General features: G+C 44.4%; 1 protein-coding gene across 2 annotated transcripts in view; it reads right to left on the reverse strand.

Annotated features, from left to right (window-relative positions):
* ikzf4 (IKAROS family zinc finger 4) overlaps nucleotides 1–17,567 on the reverse strand; it is a 187,155-nt gene extending 169,588 nt beyond the window's left edge. For both annotated transcript variants that reach the window (XM_072493859.1, XM_072493858.1), the window contains exon 1: nucleotides 17,429–17,567. The gene's annotated coding sequence lies outside the window, so the exon portion shown is untranslated. The remainder of the gene's footprint in view (nucleotides 1–17,428) is intronic.
* Nucleotides 17,568–20,906: the final 3,339 nt, after the last annotated feature.

The raw sequence follows: 20,906 nt of genomic DNA on the forward strand, positions 1-20,906 counted from the left end.
TTTTTCACAGCACTGTGCATGTATCTACATCACATGGACTGCGGCGATTCAAATAGGCAGCTCACCACCACCTTTGCAAGAGGCAATAAATGCTGACCTATCCCACACCCTGTGAATGAAATAAAAGAAATGTGTAGGACCAGAGAAAAGATTTTCTTCCCCTTTGTTTCTAAATTTAGAGTACCCAATTCATTTTTTCTTATTAAGGGGCAATTTAGTGTGGCCAATCCACCTACCCTGCACATCTTTTGGGTTGTGGGGGTGAAACCCATGCAGACACGGGGAGAATGTGCAAACTCCACACGGACAGTGACCCAGGGCCGGGATCGAACCCAAGATCTCGCCGGCATGAGGCAGCGGTGCTAACCACTACGCCGCCCAAAATATTCTTCCCTAAAGAACATTAGCGAACCCAAAGAGTTTTTAAACAACATTCTGGTATTTTCACCATTACTGATACTAGCTACAAATTCTAGACTTGTTTCATCAGAAGCCCTCTGTGAGCCACTAAAGTCTCAAAGCTTTTTGTAATCAGACTCCACATCACAGATTCCGGAGGTGGATTCTGGTTGAAGCAGAAGCACAACACTGTTGAAAACATTATTCCAGAGCAGCAGATAAGCTCTTTCTGCTCTCGAGTTTTCCACAGAAGGCAGCACTTTTCATTAATAGCCCTTACTGAATTGTTTCCCAATGAGTGGGAGGAACTCGATTGGCGATTGGTGGACCCACATTGGAGAGCGGACAGAGCGACCGAAAAGGCTGACCAATTTTTCTGGATCACTGGAAGCTATACACAAACACCTGTCTTCTCGTGTTCTTAGTTAAGAGATACTGAACCCTTGACAAAAGTACCATTATAGCAATAGTGTGCGATTAGAGGTTTGTTTGCCAGATAGAAAACCGAATCTCAACAAAAGCTATGCAAAACAGCTTATAAAAATACATTTATCCAATTCATTACTGCAGTGTGAATATACAGACTGCAACAACAAAAAATCCTCACACGAGGTAGTACTTGAATGTATTTTCTTTAACCCAAATTGTTTATTGATCACACCACCTGCAAATTAATTTTCTGTTACATTACAAATACAAGAGATTTTTTGAACGCCTCTATCAAATTAAGAGTGGTCTGGACAGTGTTAATAACTTCATTGCAGTGACAATGCAAGCCTACGTGTGACACTAATAAAGATTATAATAAATAGGAAGAAACTGGTGTGCGGGTGGAGAATCAGAGGACACCAATAAAAGGTGATTAGCAAAAAGAAAAACGGCAACCTTATGTAGTAAGTGCTTAGGATCTGAAATGTACTGAGTGTGTGGTGAAGACAGATTCAAAAAAAAAAAAAAAATGGATATTTAGCTGAAGAGAAAAAAATTGCAGGGTTACTGGGAAAAGGCAGGTGGGTTGGGATGAGTTGCACTTGCAGAGACCTGGCACAGACAGGATGGGCTGCACAACCTCATTTGTAACCATTCTATGATCTACAAACTCCAGTGGTCATATTTATAATAGAAATTGACTATTTCACATACCACATTATAATTACACCTCACCACCAATGGAGATGCTGCAGCTCACCATCAACAGGAGGACATAACTACAGCTCACTTGCCTCCTCTTTCAGCTTTTCTCATGTTATATGGGTCGCCATAATACTGGTTGATGCCCCACCATATCAACCATATTTTATCTTTAGGCGAGTGCTTTTACATCTGGATGCTCTTCCTGCCACTGGTCTTCCCCATTTATCTGGGGTGGGGATCAGCACAATACATGCAAGCATACCTGCATCATTAGTTGGATTCTTCTGTGGCCAAGTCCTGAAGTACGACTCGAACCCAGGGCCACACAGCTCGGGGGCAGCATTTGATGACTTTTGCCACATTGCACAAACTACACCACTCGGGCTCCCTAGCTACAGTGAGACAGGCTTGTCAAGATGTGGGCAGAGAGAACAAGGGACTCTTCGAAAGGAGTCATTCAACTCGAAACGTCAACTCATTTCTTGCTCCACAGATGCTGCCAGACTGAGATTTTCCAGCACATTTCTGCCTTTATTTTAGCTTTTCAGCATCCGCAGTATTTTGCTTTGATTAAATTTTACCTCTCTCTTGCTTAATTTTATATCATAGTCTCAGAAGTGCATGCCAAACTCACTGCACATGAAAAGCTTGAACATACCCACTACAACCTACCGACCAATAAAAGTAGACAGACAGAAACTGTCGTGAGATAAAATGTGTCACTTGTGAGATAAAATGTGCAGCACGGTAGCATAGTGGTTAGCACAATTGCTTCACAGCTCCAGGGTCCCAGGTTCGATTCCCAGCTTGGGTCACTGTCTGTGTGGAGTCTGCACATCCTCCCCGTGTGTGCGTGGGTTTCCTCCGGGTGCTCCGGTTTCCTCCCACAGTCCAAAGATGTGCAGGTTAGGTGGATTGGCCATGCTAAATTGCCCTTAGTGTCCAAAATTGCCCTTAGTGTTGGGTGGGATTACTATGTTATGGGGTTATGGGGATAGGGTGAAGGTGTGGGCTTGGGTAGGTTGCTCGTTCCAAGAGCCGGTGCAGACTCGATGGGCCTCCCTCTGCCCTGTAACTTCTATGAAATCTATGAAATCTTAATATGGAGGGTGAATTTCATCTGTTACCCACCTCACACCACCACCCCACCCTTTCCAACTCTAACCCTACTGCGCTGCACATGAATACACATGGTCTGAAAACTTCTAATCCATCTGATTAAATATCGAAATCAGAATGGCCTGAGCAACAGAAACTAGCAGGAAAACATGAAACATAATTTATTAGCCGAGCTCCATGTAACATGAGCATCTTGTATTCAACTGGATTGGTAATGTATGTACAAAGACAGACGATGAAGATTCAGTGTTTTATCAGCATTTATATAATAGACACACATTCCTGCCATAACCCTACAGTCTGTGAAATGTTGTGCCCTGTCCCTTGGCAACACGGACAGCAATGTGGTAAATGGTCATCTAATGGCTGCTCCTGCAGCACCCAGAGCTAGTTGACCAAGTGCAAAGGTAAATTGGCCATCAGCCCTTGAACCAAATCAAGTAAAACCAACCATAACCACATCTGGGGGAAATCCTTCTCCTCACTGCTGCCAATCTTGATCACCAATCACGCTCACTCCAACATTTGATAAAATACTCACTGTTAGGAGTACAGAGATCAGTACTGGTACGCAGCCAATATGCTTTGCAAAGAAACAAAATGTTCAGGAACACAAAAATATTACACACCAGTATCTCCAATGTCAGAAATGTTCAGCTTTGTTATGAGAGACCAGTCAGAACAATACAAGAAACAGCTATATCGGGATGTAATCCAGCAGTGAAGTAACCATCTTGCAAGATTTATGTCACAATTATATAATGAACGCTTACGCAGGAGGGAATTCCAAAGTATGGGGGTAAACAGACAAAGACAGAGGTGGAGGTGGAACTGGGTCTTTGCAATGATGATAACGGATCAGAAACCCAGCTCAGAGTTGAATAGATGAAAGTTACAACCTATGACAGGGAGGGGTTTGAATTGGTGGCTAGGGTATAGTGTTTGTGCTGGTGTTGACAATGGATTCTTTGATATTCCCAACATTTAACCAAAGGAAATTGGGACGCATCCAAGACTGAATACTGGACAAGCAACGGGAGGGGTTGAAAGAGGTGCTGGAGTGGCAAAGTTAGGTGATTTCAGTGTATTTGTGGAAACTGAATACATGACTTCTGATAACATTGGTAAGGGTTGGTAATGCTGATCATGTTGCATGCAGAGGAGGAAGAGGATGGCGCTAAGGACTCCAGAAGTGGGAAATATGGCAAATGCTGGAAACACTCGAGATGCGGCTGTAACCTCTCCGTTCTTATGCAGGGTACTGAAGAGGGGGAAACAGGACAACATTTAATAGCCAACGTATAGTGGCCGACAATTGCCAAGCCTTGACGAAGCCTGTCTGGTCTCCCTCGATCAATGTTTTTCAAACTTTTTTTCCGGGGACCCATTTTTACCAACCGGCCAACCTTCAGGACCCAACCCGGCCAATCTTCGCAACCCACGCCGGCCGACCTTCGCGACCCACCATTTTCTCTTAGCTTATATAAAAGCAAATTACTGCGGATGCTGGAATCTGAAATGAAAGAGAAATGCTGGAAAATGTCAGCAGGTCTGGCACCATCTGTAGGGAGAGAAAAGAGCTAATGTTTTGAGTCCGATGACTCTTTGTCAAAGAGCCATCGGACTCGAAACGTTAGCTCTATTCTTTCCCTACAGATGCTGCCAGACCTGCTGAAATTTTCCAGCATTTCTCTTTTGTTTTCTGTAACCTTGTTTGCTGCTGACAAAATGGATGAATCGTAATCGCGCCCAAAGCACGCGGTGTCAATGTTCGGGGGGGCATGACCTGCTCTCTGCCCCCCTTCAGGCAGGAAGATTACATAGAATTTTTTTTATTTTTTAAATCTTCTGCCTCTCCAATTGAGCAAATTCACGGGCAACAGCCGCAGCAGCCAGCTTTCTTTTTTCGGTTGGGATGGGGGGGGGGGTTATTTTATAACATTTTACAGGGGAAAAAAATGCAGAAATGTAAAATGTTTTCATCCTCTAGAAATTGGAGGTTCACCACATTTCACCTAAACATTACAATTAAAAATGTAAAAAAATAAAAGACACTTAAATATCAATTAATTAATAAAGCTCCCAAATATGACCTGCAGGCACTTTGTTTTAGAATGTTTAAAAATCAAGATTTAAAAAGTTGACATCTCTTGGTTGAAGTTACAGCTGCGGTGAAACCATCGTTGGATCACCCACCATTCTTGGATTAAGAGACTTCCACTTCATCAGCATCAAAGTTCAGAAAGCAACCAATCACATCATTCTCCCCGAACTTTTTGCAGCTGGCTTTTAATAATGCCGGCTGCAAACGGCCTTCAAAATGCCTGCGACCAGATTTTTTAAAATGCGGCCGCACTGCGCATGCGTACCCGCTCAACTGCTCATACGCACCAATGAGCAGGCACGCATGCGCAGTGCAGCCACATTTTAAAAATATATTGATGGCCATTTTGAAGGCCGCTTGCAGGCGGCATTATTAGAAGCCGGCTGCTGCGACTGTTGCGTGCGGATTTGCGCGATCGGGGGCGCCGCGACGGATGGCTCAACGACCCACCCGCGCGTGGCGTCCCCGACTTTGATAATGCCGGCCCTAGATCACCTCTCGGAGACAGGACGCCAACCATAGTGCCAGCACTTCTGCGAGTAACTTGGCATCCGCGTTCAAAAGTGGAACAGGTCAATACCCACATTCCGTAGAGTCCTTGGCCTTCTCAAGGATCAGGGAAATAAAGGCCTGTGCAATGTTTTGCAGGTGATGGAATGGCCCATTTTTTCAAGTTTTCGAAGTGAAGTCGACAAAGAACCTGGAGCTTCCGAGTGAACACACGCCAAGTGTCATCTGCCGACTAAGCATAATGACTTGAGGTTGGAGTGACATGGTTTTGGATAAAAGGCTGCGTAGGTTGAACAGTTTCTAATCTGTCTATAAATTATCTCCACACCTGTTGCTAGTTTGCTGGAGATGAAATAAAGTATTGTAGTGAGAAAATGGAGAAGAGGGTTGGTGTGATGACACAGCCGGTTTGACCCAGGTTTTCACAAGATAGGGTTTGTGGTGGCTTGCAGGTCATCGTTGGGTAGGCAGAGGATGACGACAAATTTCCAGGGGCAACCAAATTGAGGAGGATACTCCATAAACCTTCAGTTGACTCAAAAGCTTTGGTGAGTTGATGCTATTCTTTACATCTGCTGCAGTGAAGATCACATCCACAGTGCCTTTTTAAAAATTCTTTCATGGGATGTGTGCGTCACTGGCTGGGCGAGCATTTATTGCCCATCCCTAATTGACTGTGAACTGAGAGGCCTGCTAAGCAATTAAGAGTCAATCACATTGTTATAGGCCTGGAGTCACATGTTGGCTAGACCAGGCAAGGAAGGCAGATTTCCTTCCCTAAAGAAACCAGATGGGTTTTTATAACAATCAACAATGGTTTCCCGGCCATCATTAGAATTTTAATTCCAGATTTTTATGGAATTCAAATTTCACCATCTGCTGTAGCAGAATTAGAGTTCGGGTCCCCAGGCATTACCAGTCAAATGTCAATACCACCATCTCCAAGGGTGAAAATTGTACTGTTACTCTGGAAGGAGTTCTACGGCCATTAGTCGGAGGCAATTGGATTTGTTGCCTTTAGTTAGGATGACATCATCCACGAGCTCACCCAGCATGCATTGCTCTTCCCAGATGAGGGATAGGATGCTGTGCTGCCATGCCAGGAGGGCATCTCTGTTGAGTTTCAGAATTTTGGCGGTGATTTCATATGCTCCAAAGGCTTTGTTTGATGCAGCCAAGTGTTTTACCAAATATGTGAACAAACACACGGACAACAACGATTCAGAGGGTCGGTGCAGGCCCGATGGGCCATTTGGCCCCTCGAGTCTGCTCTGCCATTCAATGGGGTCATGGCTGATCTGATTATGGCCTCCACGCCACTATCCTGCCTACCCCCAAAGTCCTTTGATTCCCTTGTCAGTCAAGGGTCTATCTACTTCTGCCTTAAAAGTATTCAATGACCCTGCCTCCACCGCTCCCTAGTTCTGGTCTCTCTCACAAGGGGAAACATCCTTCCAGCATCCACTCTGTTAAGCCCCCTCAGAATCTTATATGTTTCAATAAGACCACCTTCATTCTTCTAAACTCCAATGGGTATAGATCCAACCTTTCTTCAAAAGATAACCCTTCCTCCCAGGGGGCAATCAGTCAAATAAACCTTTTCTGAATTGCTTCTAATATAATCACATCCTTTCCTAAAAAAAGATCACAAATGTACACAGTATTCCAGATGCAGTCTCACCAATATCCTGGACAACTGTAATAAAGCATCCTTAGTTATATATTCCATCACCCAAACAACATTCTATTTGCCTTCCTAATCATTTGTTGTATCTGCATACTAACCTTTTGTGATTCATGTACCAGGTCATCCAGATCCCTCTGTACTGCAGAGTTCTGCAGGATCTTACGTTAAAAACATGGCTGCTTTTCTATTTTTCCTGCCAAAGTTCACACTTTCCCCACTGTCCGTGTGGAATTTGCACATTCTCCCCGTGTCAGCGTGGGTCTCGTCCCCACAACTCAAGAGATGTGCAGGGTAGGTGGATTGAGCCATGCTAAATTGCCCCTTAATTGGGAAAAAAAGAATTGGGTACTCTAAATTTATATTTAAGAAAAAAAGAACTGCTGCAGCCCATGTGGAGTAAGTACACCCAATGAGCTGAGCATTCTGTTGCAGTTTGATACAATTAAGTGACTGGCTGGGCTTTGAGGGCACATATAGGCCAGACTGGGCTGCTTTGTCTGCCACATTTTTGCCCACTCACTGAACATATCTTCATCCTTTTGCAGATTCCTTATGACCTTTTCACAACTTACTATCTTGTCTCCCTTTGTCTCATCAGCAAGTTCAGCAACCATACACTCGGTCCCTTCATCCAAATCATTGACATTGATTACAATTCGATGAGGCCCCAGCACTGATTCCTATGGCACTCCACTCGTTACATTTTACCAACCTGAAAATGGCCCACTTATGTTTACTGTTTCTGGTTAGCTAACCAATCCTCTAGCCAAGCTAATATGTCACCACCCTACACCACAAGCTCTGACTTTGTGCAGTATCTTTTGATGTGGCACTCTGGCAAATATCTTCTGAAAATCTAAGGACACCACACCCACAGGTTCTCCTTCACCCATGTTGCTATTACTTCCTCAAACAACAAAGAACCCTAGTAATTTAGCCAAACACTCTTTCCTTTTCATAAAACCATGTTGACTGCGCCTGATTGCATTAAGATTTAATAAGTGCAATATGCTCCTTAATAAATTCCAGCATTTGACAGATGTTAAGCTAACTGGTCTGTAGTTTCCTGCTTTGTCTCCCTCCTTTCTTGAATAGAGTTACATTCGCTATTTTCCAATCTGAAGGGACCTCTGCAGATTCTAGGAAATTTTGGAAAATTAAAACGAATGCAGTAAATTTCAAATGATATTCATGGTCAATAATAAGTTCAAAAATTATAAAGTGAGTCTGTGTAATTGTGACCATGATAACGAACATCAATTGTTGCAAAAAGCCATCTGGTTCACTGATGCATTTTAGGGAAGGAAATCGGTCCACTGTACCCAGTCTGGCCTCTATGTGCCCTCAAAGCCCAGCCAGTCACTTAATTGTATCAAACTGCAACAGAATGCTCAGCTCATTGGGTGCACTTACTCCACATGGGCTGCAGCAGTTTTTTTTTCTTAAATATAAATTTAGAGTACCCAAATCTTTTTTTCCGATTAAGGGGACAATCCACCTACCCTGCACATCTCTCGAGTTGTGGGGGCGAGACCCACGCAGACACGGGAAGAATGTGCAAACGCCAATGGAGTGACCCGGGGCCAGGATTGAACAGCACCTCAGCGCCGTGAGGCAGCAGTGCTAACCACTGCACCACCGTGCTGCCAAGGCTGCAACAGTTTAATAATAATTAATAATAATCTTTATTATTGTCACAAGTCGACTTACATTTGCATTGCAATGAAGTTACTGTGAAAATCCCCTAGTCGCCACACTACAGTGCCTGTTCGGGTACACAGAGGGAGAATTCAGAATGTCCAAGTCACCTAACAAGCACAATCTTTCAGCACTGGTGGGAGGAAACTGGAGCACCCAGAGGAAACCCACACAGACACAGGAAGAACGTGCAGACTCCGCAGACTGTGACCCAAGCCGGAATCGAACCTGGGACCCTGGCTCTGTGAAGCAATAGTGCTAACCACTGTGCTACCGTGCTTCCCAGCACCTGGGAATTCTGCAGGGAGTAACTCCCCAAATCCTGCCCACCATTTACAAGCCACAAGTCAGGAGTGTGGTGGAATACACCCCACTTTCCTGGATGAGTGCAGCTCCATCATCACACATGCGCTATTTTCCAATCTGAAGGGATTTTTCAGAATTAAAATAAATGCAGTAAATTTCAAATTATATTCATGGTCAATAATAAATTCTCCTTTCAGGGGCAGCACGGTGGCACAGTGGGTTAGCCCTGCTGTCTCACGGCGCCGAGGTCCCAGGTTCGATCCCGGCTCTGGGTCACTGTGGAGTCTGCGTTTGCACATTGTCCCCGTGTTTGCGTGGGGCTCACCCCCACAACCCAAAGATGTGCAGGCTAGGTGGATTGGTCACACTAAATTGCCCATTAGTTGGAAAAAATGAATTGGGTACTCTAAATTTATACTTAAAAAACTAAATACATAAATAAATTCTCCTTTCCAATTGTAATAACAAATTCAGTATATTAAAAATTATATCTGGACACCATTTTTCCCCCATTATAAATTCCTATGGCCATATCTATAATGGAAATTGGCTGTGTAAAATTAACATATCTGCCATCAATGAAGATGCTACAGTGTGCCAGCGACAGGAGGGTGTAACTTCAGCATGACAAATTTGCTGATGTGGACATAGAAAATTGTGCAAATGTATAATAATACGTACAACTTTAAAATGGAGAGTGAATTTAATTTGCCAACCAGGTCAAATCAGCCCCCAAAGCCCAACATGCCCACTCTAACCCTATTGCACAGGAAGACTACACATCATGCAGGATTAATTTACAGATTTAGATTTTAAACCTGAATGACCAGGGCAACAGAAACTAGCAGAAAGACAAAAAAAAAATTAGCAAAAAGTTTGAGCTCAATTCAATACAGGCACATAAACATTGAAGACTGTTTTATTGGTATTTATAGAACATACACAGTCCTGTCGTAACCCTAGACTTAGTCTGTGAAATGGTGTACCGGGTCGCTTGGCAACAGTGCAGCTCCAGGAACACTCAAGAAGCTCGACACCATCCAGGACAAAGCAGCCCAGCTTGATTGACACCCCATCCACTACAATAAATATTCACTCCCTCCACCACCAACGCATGGTGACAGCAGTGTGCACCATGTACAAGATGAACTGCAGCAACTCACCAAGGCTGCTTCAACAGCACTTTACAAACCCACAGCCTCTACAAGGACAAGTGTAACAAATGAATGGGAACACCACCACCTGCAAGTTTCCCTCCAAGCCACACACCATCCTGACTGGGAACTATAATGTTGTTACTTCACTGTTGCGGAGACAAAATCCTGGAACCCACTTCCCAACAGCACTGTGGGTGTACCTACACCACATGGACTGCAGTGGTTCAAGGCAACAGCTCACTATCACCTTCTCAAGAACAACTGGAAATGGACAATAAATGATGACCTAGTGAACAAGGCCCACATCCCATGAACGAATATAAAAACATCAGGGATATCATTGTGGCAAATAATCAAATTGCTGCTCCATGCGCACAACAATGCCAACCAGAACCCAGAGCTAGTCAACTGGGTTTGAATGTAAACTGGGCATCAGTCCTTGAACTAAACCAAGTCAAAACAAATAATAACCATGTCGGAGGAAAATACTTCCCCTCACTGCTGCTAACCTTGATCACAATCACTCTCACCCCTAACACTTGGGGAATATATACACTACTGCTGTTTTTTAATGTTCTTGGGATGAGAGAGTCGCTGGCAAGGCCAGTATTTAATGCCCTTGAACAGTTAAAAGTCACATGTAGGCCAGGCAGATTTCCTTCCCAAAAGGGCATCATGGTCATTATTATAGAGACTAGTTTTCAATTCCAGACCTGTTATTAATTCCACTAGCTGCCATGGTGGTATTTGAACCCATGTCCCAGAGCATGAGCCTGGACCTCTGAATTACTAGTCCAGTGACATAACCACTATGCCACAGTCTCACCAACTTGACTTGCAAATGGTTGCATTTCCACTTGTCAACTGTTATTGGCTTCTAGTGTAGAAGCAGGTTTGGAAAGTGCTATCAAAGTAGGCTTGGAGTGTAGCTGCAGTGCATCCTTTTAAATGGCACACACTGCTGCCAGTGTCCACTGGCGATAGAACATAGAATTTACAGTGTGGGGGCCATTCAGCCCATCGAGTCTGCACCAGCCCTTGGAAAGAGCACCCCACCTCCACCCTATCCCTGTAACCCCACTTAACCTTGTTGGGACACTAAGGGCAATTTAGCATGGCTAATCCACCTAACCTGGACATCTTTGGACTGTGGGAGGAAACCGGAGCACCCGGCGGAAGCCCACACAAGGAAAACGTGCATACTCCGCGCAAACAGTGACCCAAGCCGGGAATCAAACCTGGGACCCTGGTGATGGAAGGAGTGAATGTTTAATCTGGTAGAGGAGTAGTCAATCAAGTAGGCCGCTTTGTCTTGAATGGTGTTGAGCTTCAAGTGTTCTTGGTATACCATCACATATGACTTGTGCCTTGTAGATGGTGGACAGGCTTTGTGGAATCATGAGGGGAGTTACTCACTGCGGAATGCCTAGTCTCTGACCTGGTCTGGTCGCCACAGTATCTATATGGCCAGTCCAGTTCAGTCAATGGTAATCCCCAGGATGTTGATGGGGTATTCAGTGATGGTAATGCCATTGAATGACAAGGGACGATGGCTAGATTCTCTAGTCTTGTTGGAGATGGCCATTGACTGGTATTTGTGCAACACAAATGTCAATTGCCAGTTATCAGCCCAAGCCTGAAATGTTGTCTAGGTTTTGCTGCATTTGGAAATGGACTGCTTCAGTATCCGCAGAGTTGCAAATGGTGCTGAACAGTGTTCAATCAAAGAACAGTACAGCACTGGAACAGGCCCTTCGGCCCTCCAAGCCTGTACAGGTCATGATATCACTCTTGGCCAAAACCCTCAGCACTTCCTAGTGCCGTATCCCTCTGTACCCATTCTTTCCATGTATTTGTCGAGATGCCTTTTGAACGCCGTTAATGTATCTGCTTCCACAACCTCCCTTGGCAGTACATTCCAGGCACTCACCACCCTCATCAGCAAGCATCCCCACATCAGAGCTTAGGATGGAGAGGGGGTTGTGGTTGAAGCATCTCAAGATGGTTAGGCCAAGGAGACTACCCTAAAGGAACTCCTGCAATAATATCCTGTTACGGAGATGATTAGCCTCCAACAAACACACCCTTGATGTTGAGGGCAATCACTCACCTTTCCCCTGAAATTCAGCTCTTTTGTCCATTCTTGGACCAAGGGTGTAATGAGGTCAGGAGTCAAGTGGCCCTGGAAGAACCCAAACCGAGCACTGAACAGGTTGATGCCGAGAAGTGCTGCTTGATGGCACTGTTGGCGACACCGTCCAGGGACTGTTTAGCACAGGGCTAAATCGCTGGCTTTGAAAGCAGACCAAGGCAGGCCAGCAGCACGGTTCGATTCCCGTAACAGCCTCCCCGAACAGGCGCCGGAATGTGGCGACTAGGGGCTTTTCACAGTAACTTCATTTGAAGCCTACTTGTGACAATAAGCGATTTTCATTTTCATTTCACTTGATGATCCCAAGGAGGCTGATGGAGCAGTAACTGACTGGATTGGATTTGTCTTGCTTTGTGTGGACAGGACATACCCAGGCAATTTCATTTTCCACATCATCAGGTAAGAAGCCTGTGCTGTAGTTGTACTGGAACAACTTGGATAGAGGCACAGCCAGTTCTGGAGTACAAATCTTCAGTACTATTGCCAGGACCCACTGTCTTTGCAGTACCCTCAGCCGTTTAATAACACGTGTTCAGAGTACAGAGATCAGAATGCAGCCAATATACTTTGTAAGGAATTAAAATGTTTCAGGAAGAAAATATGATACCCCAAATCTCCAAATGTCAGTGAAATTTGTCAGCATTGTTACAAGAGACCTTGCAACACACCAATACAAGTCATATAGGGACATAACACAGCACTCTCATAGTAGCCATCTTGTACGGTTCTTGTAACAGTTATTGCATGCTCACTCCAGCATTATATAAGGTCATGTCACAATGCTCAGTCACTAGTCATTGCTTCTACCCATGGAGCTAATCTAAGTTCTGCACTGTTTTCTGTCTTCAAAATTTTGACAGCTGCAGTAAAGAACAAGACATTTAGCACTTTTTAATGCCTTCCCTATGGTTGGGAGAAGGAAATGTAATTATTTTGAAGCCAATAGAGGATGTTTTTTCCAGTATGATAGCTGTTCATAGATTCACAGCAGATATATTTATGATCTCAGTCAGGTAAAACGCAGCAGCAGCTCTACGGTTAAGCTATAGACAAGGGAAAGTTATTTAACAATCAGAAGTCAATCAACTGGAGTATTTTTTCATGCCACCGAACAGTAAATTATATAGTAGCCCTGGCAGAGTCTGGAAGCCTCATTACCTTGGCAACACTATGTCGATTGGTGGGTTTTATTCACTATCGTACATAGTAGAATCACTCTCAGTACTGGCAATACTCTGCAGTGTCGTGCAGACACTTACGACTCAGAAAATGGCGAAGGAGAGCCTACCGCTCTCGCACCCCGGTATACATGATTAGGTCCCCTATTTTCGGACTTCACAAAACCCCCCCCAACCCCTTGAGTGAATTAAAGTGCATCTGCTTCTCTTTATGTGTTTTGTTCAATAAAGAAATGTAAACCTCTGTGCCTGACTGCCAAGCCAGAGAAACTTGTGTTGCTGCTATTTGTACATTTAAAATGTTGTAGAATTATTGTTGATTGTTTGAGTGAGGATAGTTTATTGAGGATATTTCGAGGTTCCAGTTTTTTATTTTGTAATGCATGCCTAAATGTCATAGCGCCCCGTAGAGTTTTATACTGATGTATGTAAGTAAAATGATTTTAGGTAAAAATTGTGTTTCATAGGATAGGGCAGTGTAGTGCCCGTGAAGTGCTTATGGGTGCCCCACTTGGTCAGAGAACGAAGACGACGCGGTAATGTGATCCTTCACGCTTCGCGTTGAGGATCACAAGGAGGGAGTGCAGCCATCTGGGTTGGATTGGATTGGCTTATTGTCACGTGTACCGAGGTACAGTGAAAAGTATTTTTCTGCGAGCAGCTCAACAGATCATTAAGTACATGGGAAGAAAAGGGAAGAAAAGAAAATACATAATAGGGCAACACAACATATACAATGTAACTACATAAGCACTGGCATCGGATGAAGCATACAGGGTGTAGTGTTAATGAGGTCAGTCCATAAGAGGGTCATTTAGGAGTCTGGTGACAGTGGGGAAGAAGCTGTTTTTGAGTCTGTTCGTGCGTGTTCTCAGACTTCTGTATCTCTTGCCCGATGGAAGAAGTTGGAAGAGTGAGTAAGTTGGGTGGGAGGAATCTTTGATTATACTGCTCGCTTTCCCCAGGCAGCGGGAGGTGTAGATGGAGTCAATGGATGGGAGGCAGGTTTGTGTGATGGACTGGGCGGTGTTCACAACTCTCTGAAGTTTCTTGCGGTCCTGGGCCAAGCGGTTGCCATACCAGGCTGTGACGCAGCCCGAGAGGATGCTTTCTGTGGTGCATCTGTAAAGTTGGTAAGGGTTAATATGGACATGCCGAATTTCCTTAGTTTCCTGAGGAAGAAGTATAGGCGCTGTTGTGCTTTCTTGGTGGTAGTGTCGATGTGGGTGGACCAGGACAGATTTTGGGAGATGTGCACCCCTAGGAATTTGAAACTGCTAACCATCTCCACCTCGGCCCCGTTGATGCTGACCGGGGTGTGTACAGTACTTTGCTTCCTGAAGTCAATTACCAGCTCTTTAGTTTTGCTGGCATTGAGGGAGAGATTGTTGTCGCTACACCACTCCACTAGATTCTCTATCTCCCTCCTGCATTCGGACTTGTGTTATTCGAGATCCGGCCGACCATGGTCGAATCGTCAGCAAACTTGTAGATGGAGTTGGAACCAAGTTTTGCCACGCAGTCGTGTGTGTACAAGTAGAGTAGGGGGCTAAGTACGCAGCCTTGCGGGGTGCCGGTGTTGAGGACTATTGTGGAGGAGGTGTTGTTGTTCAATCATACTGATTGTGGTCTGTTGGTCAGAAAATCGAGAATCCAGTTGCAGAGTGGGGAGCCAAGACCTAGGTTTTGGAGCTTTGATATGAGCTTGGCTGGGATTATGGTGTTGAAGGTGGAGCTGGATGGCCACTTCCCGATTACAAAATGGACACTTTGCAAAGATTGCAGGGAAAATGGACAATACTGAGAAAGCAAGCAGATGCAGGGTTTGTCTGTTGATTGGGGCCGCAGCTCCCAGCCAAGACCGAAACTGCAAAACCATTACCATACTTATGAGCCATCCCCGGGGACGATGCCAAGGCAGACACCCCAGCGCCAGGGGAGACCAGAACAAAGCAGGCCAACGGCCACGCCCAGCCATCAGGGCACCCACCCATCAGGGCACCCACCCCTTTATTGGAGGAAATCGATAGGAAGGATTGAGAAACGGCCCAATTAATTGGGACCATGTTCAAGGCGCGGGCCTTTTGGGTATAAGAAAGATCCCCCAAGAGAGAATCGCTCTCTTGGCTCCGGCTCTCACCAAAAAGAGACCTGCCAAAGCTGCATCAGAACAAGTAAGTCCAAGGTCAACGCATGCTACCAGACAGACGCTCTTAGCTGTTATTCCATACCAGTTCAACCCCAGCAGCCTCAGAACCGAACAACGGCCATTGTTCCTCTGACTGACTGGGCGCCTGAAGCGAAGTATAGGCTTTAGCAGTAGTGATAGTTTAGTTTGTAGAGTTTTGTGCATGAGTATATTTGACTGTGTGTGTAAATAAATGAGCATTGAGTTTGAACTTTCTAACTGGTGTACCGAGTCTTTGATCAGTATTCGGTTTTGAACCTTGTGGCGGTATCGAGATACCTGGCGACTCTAGAACAAAATGCAGTTAGAATTAAGGAAGGCGACCATATTGGCCGCCATCTTCAGAGCCAAATAAAGAGAAACACAATTAGCAACAGTTTTTTTTTTTTTTACTATATTTGAAGAACTCTCATACTTGCAATTCAAATGATGTGCAATACTATGGCGCAAAAACTTTAACGACTCAGAAAAAATAATTTGCAATGGAGGCACATACCTCACTCAGCACCCGATATCAGTCACCACAATTGACATTCTGCACAATGATCATTTTTGCTCTTTCTTCCATTGCAAGTTACAATGATAGTATTTCACCAAATTCAATTAATAACAATAATAAAGAACTATTTCGTCATCAGGCAAGCATGGTCATAAAGTTGGAATTGATTCCATAATTCTGTAACCTCTTAAAAATCAGATTATATTTCTATTGCTTCCCACTACACCCAACTGCATACAAATTCTGAATAGTATATTTATCATATAATGCAGTTGCAGTACGCAAGTCACATCTTCACACAATGTATTCAGAACTACCCTGGATATATGGGGGATTTATCTTTTACACTGGTGTGACCAATACATCAGACTTTTCACATACGATAGATAATACTGTCACTATTTAGGACGTGGGTGTGCAATCTCCTATATTGCATTCGCCAGTCCAATTTTGATTCCATTCCACGATGGATTTTTTTAAAAATTGAATTGTCAACAGGCGAAGACTGTTGTCACACAAAGGCCTCATTCTAGACACTTGCTAACGGTGGGGAGCGGGAAGGAATAAATTACATGTGAAGCACAAATAGCTTCGTCACATGGATTTTACATCCAGTTTGAACAATGACCGTGGAATAAACAGAGATCAGAGCAAATACTGCAGCTGGCTTTAACTTCTCTGAGGGGGGAATCCTCATGACTAACAGCACACCTGCAACACTCACTAGCTACAGGACTCAGAACCATAATAGGGCAACCTCCTCGGGGGAGATTGGCCAGCTACAATACAACACCTTAATCCCACTGGAGCCGAACCCTCACTTTTCACCAAATTAGATTCACATTCCCTTGATTGCGAACCTATTGCAAACTCACACTCAACTGCGCCAACCGTCCCGCCCCTCGGCTGATGGACAGGGCGGCCGTCCAATCAGCGAGCGGAAATTCCCCAGAGACGCCAATGATCAGGCTGGAAAGCCGGGACTTCCGGTAGCAGGTGCGGTTGACTGAGAAAAGGAGACAAACGTCTCGAAAAGCAGGCAATTTTAACATTGCCCTTTTCCTTTTAGATGTTTTCGGCAGCAAAAAAAAACGATAAACCGAGCAAACAAAGTTTGTCGAATGTGTTCCCGAAGAAGGTAGATGTGTAAAACCAACCCCCCCAAGAAGATAATAGTGACTAAACGTTAGGCCGCGGGTTCCTCCGCTTGACAGCGCGACGCGCGCCGACATTTTATGTACCATTGGATTTAGGAATTAAACATTCGCTTCAAAAGAGAATAAAAGCCGGGTTTTACCTCAGAAATTAGCGTTTACAGGTACAGCAGCATTACCTCCGCTCGGCTCCGAGCGATTGAATTCCAGTCAGCGAACAACTTCCGCCATAACTTCCGAGCAACAGGGAAGCGAGCGGAACGACAAAAAACCGATTCATAACACTACCAGGACGAGTAGCCGAGCGCCGCCGCTTCGATTGCTACCGGGAATCAGGGCAGCTAGCAGATTGCTGATACAATGATTGTAAAAGGTACCAACACCAGGGATTGGAAGCCTGGGACTCATCAAATTGAATCTCGTTCAATTTGCATGAATTATTTGCACCAAGACACAAAAAAAAAATCTCTTTTTTTTTTGCAACCGTTCACCCCCATCTGAATTGTTGAAGTGAACATTTAAAATATCCTTTGCCATGTTTTACAGGCCAGATTGCCAAATCAGAAATTGTATTCAGATATGGCAATGAAATTGCAGTATTGGAAAGCAGGAAAAAGTGATTTGCACCATTGCCTGAAAAGGGAACAGGGAATTCATTTAATACCAAAAAAAAACCTGTTTTTACTGTGTCTTTCATGTTTAGCATTGAATCTACATCAACAAGTGAATGGGGAATACACTACCATACATACTTGAGATTCTATTAGGATCTAAATATAAACATCAGTGACTGCCAAGTCAGGTATCATCCCAGTCCAGAAGGGTTTGGAATTCCTTCGACCCACCCCCGGACCCTCAAAAGACAACACCCACTACTGGGGTATGTCTGTAGACAAAAGCAAAATACTGTGGATGCTGGAAATCTGAACTAAGAACAGAAAATATTTAGCACATCAGGCGATAAAAAGAATGACTGTTTCAGGTCAATATTTTCATCAAATTCTGATGAAAGGTCACAGACCTGACACATTAACTCTCCACATATGCTGCCTGACGTGCTGAGTATTTCCAGCATTTTTCTGTTTTTTGTTCAAACCTTACAACCCCAAATCACCAAATTGTAGTCAATTTTTTGGTATATTGATAATGAAAACAAGATTGCAAGCATGCCTCTTATCATTGAATCCTTAAGACCGTGGATTCAAGAAAAGAACCTAACAAAAGTGCCCCCCACTTTAGAAAAGCCAAACCTAAGTCATAGAAAATACACAGGAAACTAAACAATTTAAGTAATATTTCCAGTGTCACCCACACACGACAATCCCTCCCAGTTGCAGAAGTCATCAAGTGAACCAGAAGACACCACTTGCTCCTTATTCAGGGTCACCCAGATGCAGAAAAGTGGAGAGGCAGGCAGTTAGAGCAACCACTCCTACAGGCCAGCTTAACATTACATAATCCCTTCAGATATCTGTGGATAGCACAGCAGCCTCACGGTGCCAAGGTCCCAGGTTCGATTCTGGGTCACTGTCTGTGTGGAGTTTGCACATTTTCCCCGCGTTTGTGTGGGTTTCACCCCCACAACTGAAAGATGTGCAGGGTAGGTGGATTGGCTACGTTAAATTGCACCTTAATTGGAAAAATGAATTGGGTACTCTAAATTTATTTTAAAAAAGGATAGAAGGGCGTTTCAATTTTGCACCTCCATTGCTGAGAAGACTTCTGAATTGCAATTTGTCCAGTTTTAGTTTCTAAATTAGGAAATGCCCCACATTAATTCCTGTAGCACAACACTTACAGTAACTCTTTTGCCATCGCAGAGCACCATAACTATATTTTTTGACTTGCATCAAACAATTCTCCGGCAGTTCTTAATCCCAAGGCTCTTTTCACCAGCAGCTGCAACTTCGGCGAGTGTAAGGTGGAAGTCCCAGGGAAACGACTGTTTTATTACCACGACTGCAAAAGTAATTCATTGACTGTTAAGAGCTTTTGCAGCACCCCACCGAGGGTAAAGACTCCATAGAAATGCAAGTTCAGGGTGGTGCAGTGGTTAGCACTGCTGCCTACAGCACTGAGGACCCGGGTTCAATTCCGGCCCTTGGTCACTGTCTGTGTGGAGTTTGCACATTCTCCCAGTGTCTGTGTGGCTTTCACCCCCCACAACCCAAAGATGTGCAGGTTAAGTCGATTGGCCACACTAAATTGTCCCTTAATTGGGAAAAAAATAATTGGGTGCTCTAAATTTATTTTTAAAAATTTTTACAAAAAGAAATGCAAGTTCTAACTTTTGTCAGCTACATGTGGTCAGTTGAAACAACGAGCTTCTTTAAAAAAAGACATGGAATTGATTTTATCCAACCAGCAAATAAATCTAATTCCCAAATGCCATAAAGAGATCGATCGACTGTTCCCCTGCTACCAGACATTTTGAAGTTGTGACAATTATCAAATAGGCTCATGTGAGATTTATTTTAGAGAAAAAGGCTTTGATCCTCAGAAACATTTTGTATGACTCACAGAAAGAGAACTCTCTTTTATCCAATAGGATCTGTTACTTACAACCCTCCTGGTGTGATGGAGCAGCTGGAAAAGTACTGTCTGATTTTGATCTAGTGTTAAAAATCACAAAGCTGGGGCGGCGCAATGGTTAGCACTGCTGTCTACGGCGCTGAGCACCTGGGTTCCATCCCGGCTCTGGGTCACTGTCCGTGTGGAGTTTGCACATTCTCCCTGTGACTCACCCCCGCACCCAAAAATATGTAGGTTGGTGGACTGGCCACACTAAATTGCCCCTTAATTGGAAAAAAAATAATTGGGTACTCTAAATTTATAATAAAACAATTACCAAGCTGGACTTCTGATGGTGACCATGGCGTAGATGGTCACGTACTTGGTTGACAGTGCATTTCGGCCTGTTACACCCGATAAGGCGGCTGAACGAGGCAGGATCGTGCAGCAAACAGAGAGGGGTGAAAGATGCTTCATATCACGCAATGTCCGTTACTCATCCGCCCAAGGTGAGGCTGCAGGCTCAAAGAGGAAATGGGGAGGTTACAGCCCCAACATAGAACATAGAAAATACAGCACAGAACAGGCCCTTCGGCCCACGATGTTGTGCCGAACCTTTGTCCTAGATTAATCATAGATTATCATTGAATCTACAGTGCAGAAGGAGGCCACTCGGCCCCCTGAGCCTGCACCGGCCCTTGGAAAGAGCACCCCACCCAAACCCAACACCTCCACCCAACACCAAGGGCAATTTGGACATTAAGGGCAATTTATCATTGGCCAATTCACCTAACCCGCACATCTTTGGACTGTGGGAGGAAACCGGAGGAAACCCACGCAGACACGGGGAGGACGTGCAGACTCCGCACAGACAGTGACCCAAGCCGGAATCGAACCTGGGACCCTGGAGCTGTGAAGCAATTGTGCTATCCACAATGCTACCGTGCTGCCCTTAAGAACAAGTAAATCTACACTATATCATTTTACCGTAAACATGTTCCCTATAGGGTAATAGGAAGGAGTCACAAGCTCAGAGAACCATGGATGACCAGAGGAATTCAGGATACGATGAGAACGAAAAGAGGCTTTTAGCAAGTACAAGGGGAGCAA

Source organism: Scyliorhinus torazame, chromosome X, assembly GCF_047496885.1.
Source record: "Scyliorhinus torazame isolate Kashiwa2021f chromosome X, sScyTor2.1, whole genome shotgun sequence".
In the NCBI taxonomy this organism is placed as follows: domain Eukaryota; kingdom Metazoa; phylum Chordata; class Chondrichthyes; order Carcharhiniformes; family Scyliorhinidae; genus Scyliorhinus; species Scyliorhinus torazame.